Source organism: Sinocyclocheilus rhinocerous, unplaced genomic scaffold, assembly GCF_001515625.1.
Source record: "Sinocyclocheilus rhinocerous isolate Xijiao unplaced genomic scaffold, SAMN03320098_v1.1 scaffold799, whole genome shotgun sequence".
Classification (NCBI taxonomy): domain Eukaryota; kingdom Metazoa; phylum Chordata; class Actinopteri; order Cypriniformes; family Cyprinidae; genus Sinocyclocheilus; species Sinocyclocheilus rhinocerous.
Window position 1 is genome coordinate 554,219 of NW_015636538.1, and position 4,387 is coordinate 558,605.

At 34.7% G+C, this 4,387-nt stretch overlaps 2 pseudogenes; one reads left to right on the forward strand and one right to left on the reverse strand.

The window, feature by feature from the left end:
* Nucleotides 1–1,968, forward strand: part of LOC107747873 (dynein assembly factor 3, axonemal-like) — a 4,056-nt pseudogene extending 2,088 nt beyond the window's left edge.
* Nucleotides 1,969–2,107: 139 nt separating this feature from the next.
* LOC107747884 (uncharacterized) overlaps nucleotides 2,108–4,387 on the reverse strand; it is an 8,677-nt pseudogene continuing 6,397 nt past the window's right edge.

Below are 4,387 nucleotides of genomic sequence, written 5' to 3' on the forward strand. Positions count from 1 at the left end.
AGCGCTGCAACTTTGCAGATATTGTTTATGCTCAAACAGCAACATTACACACTAACAAACGTTAAAAAAGTGAAATCGCAATCAACCACCCCTTTAGTATACTATTATGGTTATTATTTTGAATTAGCTTTCACTTTTATATTTTATGTTTTCACTTCAATTTTAAAGTTTAAATTTTGTTGTGTTTTTGTCATTTTTATTAGTTATTTGAAATATGTCCATAGTTTGTTATTTTAGCACTTCGAGTTAAACTGAAAAATAAATATTATTTAAATATTAAATATTTATTCTATTTTAGTTAATTTCAGTTCATTTGAACAGTTTAGTTCAATTCAGTAAATTCAGCTTTCAGTTTGTTTTTTAAACTTTTTTTTCAAAAAATTAAACAAATTAGTTAATGATAATAACCCTTTTTCATTTCTATTCTACAAAATCCTGTGCTTTCTCTCGCTCAGTGTGGTGTCATTAGCAAACATCAGTATGTGAAATGGAGGGAAAGCGGTGTGGCGTTTGAGATGAGGGAGGGGCTCTACCAAACAGCCAATCAGAGTCTGCTCTCCACACGAGTGTTCAATCATGTGAGTATTTTGACTGTTTATTATAATAGTTGGTGTTGTGCGGTCCATGATTCACTCTCATTCAACTGTGTGTGTGTGTGTGTACCAGAGAGGAGATCGGGTTGCTGTTAGAGGATATTGGGGTGACATCGTCTCCAGTCCGTATCTGTCCTTCGGCACAGAGACAGAAAACAAAGACCTGCTGAAGAAACAGAACAATCAACATGTGAAGGTGAAATAAATTAGTTAATTAACCTCCAAATTCAAACCAAAACCTACATCGTTTAAGATCACATTTCTAACTCATATTTATAGCTTTTAATGTGTTGTATGTTATTTAATGCATTGCAATAGCATTTAAATGATTAGTTACCTTTCTCTGTCCATCTTTCTATCTCAGCTCAGGAGATTTCAGAAGTGAACATCCTGGCGTTGTTTGGATGTCTTGCCACTAGAGGGAGCTCTTTACTGAATGAAGATGATCCAAATCCTTCAAGTTCCTGTTGTCAATCCACAGACAGTATCATAACAGGAGAGAAGATACAGAATAATCCACCTGCTTCTCAAACTCACACTGAACCTGAGCAACATCCAGAACAGACACAAGAGCTTGGTAACATCATATATGCCAAAACATTAGTTAATGTACTTTTATTGACACTGAAATTCTGCAAGCAATTAAAAGCTGCAAAATAGTTTTAGGACACAGTTTCCCATACATCTACTCTGTTTCTTTGTGTTTTTGCAGATTTGATGAATGTGAGTGGAGTGAAAGTGACATTTCTGACTCCAGACTTGCTCAGCAAACTTCCTCTCAAAAACAAATACAGGAATTTGTTCAACACCATCTTCTGTTCAGCCAGGTGAAGCTCATTCATAAACAGAGGATTTGAGTTTGTGTGTCAAGTGAACAACATAAAATACCTGCTGATAATACAATCTCTGTGTTTTCTCAGTATGGTTCATCAGCTGGATTCTTCTCTGAGATCACGGCGCCTGATGCTGCTCTGGCAATAGAGTTAGCAAAGTGAGTCCATCATCACACACAGACAAAAATACAAACATTGCCACTAATGACTTACATTTGTGCTGATGATTTCCGTCTTTCTTGTTCAGATACCTGCTGGACCTTTCAAAAGAGCAAGTGTCAGGTTTTGCTGACAGAGTGAAGGAGATCGCTGAAGAATCGGGATTCGCTCCAGTGCACAACCAGAGCAGTGACATATATGCAGTATTCACACGGGAAAAAGACATTCACACATTTTTTTATTAGCCATATGCATTTGATGAATTACAAAATACATTTCAGTTTGAAAACATTTGTCTTAATGGGAGATTTAATGAAACAAACACTAATACACCGCAATAACTGTATCAAACATTATTAACAAGCATTCAATTTTGATCATGTTTGAAAATGTGAAAAATGATACACGCTAGTTTCTATAAATTCTACAAATATATATAGCATTCTATAAATATGTTTATGTTTGTAATACCTTTTAATTAAAAGTTACAATACAATAAAAGTGCTACCTAAATTAGCTTTATCAAGGGTACACAATCTTGGGTCAAGATAACAGAACAAACTTGAAAACAGATGATAAAATTAATGGTTTCAACCCTGAGAGCACATTTAGTCTTCTTGTTAATCCACTGAGATGAGCAAACACAAACAAAGAGTTGCTATTGACTTCCATGGTATTTTGTTTCCATAAGAATGTTCCATTACCAACATTCTTCAAAATATCTTATTTTGTGTTCAAACTCATACAGGTTTGGAACAACATGAGGTTAAAATCTTTTTTTTTGTTGGTTGAATTATCCCTTTAAAAGGGCCCTGAGATATTAACAGAAATGTGTTGTGATTCATTAAACATTCTCAATCTTTCAATACATTGTGTACATTGAATAGGTATATATCAGGGGTGGCGAACGTCGGTCCTGGAGAGCCGCAGCCCTGCAGAGTTTTGCTTCAACCCTAATCAAACACACCTGAATAAGCTAATCAAGGTCTGAAGGGTTACTAGAAAGCTACAGGCAGGTGAGTTTTAATTAGGGTTGGAGCTGTACTCTGCAGGGCTGCGGCTCTCCAGGACCGGAGTTCGCCACCGCTGGTATATATAGTTAATGTTTTAACTTAAAACATAATTTGACCTCGAGTTAAAAAAAACATTTAAAATTATGGATTAAATGTTCTAACAACATTATGAAATTAAATTTCACGTTACATTCAATCGGAACAAAAGTTGAAAGGTGCTGTAGCCCATTCTTTGGAATAAGCCCCCTTACAGAAATCATTAAATCGGGTGTCATAAAAAAAAAAATCACTCTAGACACAAAAATCAAGAATGATTCCAGATGTTTCCAACATGACACATTCTAAATTGTAGGAAAAACGGATCAAAAATGGTCAGTTAAAACATAGTCTTAGTTAAATCAGTAGTAGCGTATCTCCTACGTTGTTTAATGACATAATTTGGCTTTTTTTTTTCACTGTACTTTCTAAGCTGCTTTGTGCTCTGTCTTCTGGCCTCTTCTGGCATGTTTGTATCATATCTCCTGCTGTGAGTGATTCTGATGGTCTTTGTCTAATTACAATTTTTCTTGTGACAATACTCTATTGATTCCTTTTTTGGGTTTGCATTATTGGTTCTACTATTGCACAAACTTTTCCTACTGAAGTTACTGATTCTGATGTTCTTAGCCTTTGCAGAACCTGTGATGATGAATCTGGGGATGATAACTCTTGCCCAGTGGCAGTATTCCCTTCTCTTGTTCGTCTTGTGTTTTGCTGACCACTCTCTATTCCCACTGCAACACAGACACAGAAGCAAAGAAACAGCATGCATTACTTTGAACTAAATCACAAAAACAAATGCAGCTGTAATGGTATGATAAGTCATCTGTTCACACCTTAAACAAACATCAAACAAGAAAACAGATTCACCAACTTTTCCTTCCTGATACTAAGAATTAACTGTATTTACTGTGGACAACAGCAGACTAAAACCCAGGTTTTAAAAAGTATTCATCATACAAAAAAAATAAAATAAACTATTCTCAAGTTATAGAAAATTACAATATCTGTCATATAAATATTGCAATTTCTTATAACAAGAAACAATATTTGCATAACAGCAACTGCATGCATCTTATACACTTACCTATGGCTCTGGCTTCTCTCTTCTCTATTTTTGGTTTCTCCAGTGTGTCATCACTCACTGAAGGCAATCACAAGACATTAAGAAATTTTATTTAGCATGTCCTTCTCTTGCAAATTTGTATCCAAAACAGTCAAAGATTTAAAAGAGTTTAGAACAAAGAGTTTAGTTGTAGGACCTAAAACTGAAAATAGATAAACAAAATTAATCAGAGGATATCTCTAAACTTTGCCATGTTGATTTAGACCTTCCCAATTTACTTTTTTATTTATAGCCTGGTTTTATGGGTCAATATCACCATAGAGTGCCTTTCAACCCTCACAATACTCAAACATTTTGGTTTTAATTTCCCATTGGCTTTATGTCATGCCATAAATAGTAGACACTTAAGTACTATAGAAACATATTAGCTAAGCTCCCACACATTTTTTTTTAAAGATAATTATGGGCCATTCTTCGAAGCATAAACCATAAGATATGTCCACCCTGTCATGGACATATATATATAACTGTTAAATACGAAAACTGTGACTAGCTGAATAGATAGTCTGGTTGTTGAAGAGAATTTGGTATACATATTTTGAAAATACTGTATTCTAATCACTTCTGGCATATTTTATGCCGACAGGGTGGACATGTTAAGCTTTGGCAAAGCAAGTAAGCAAA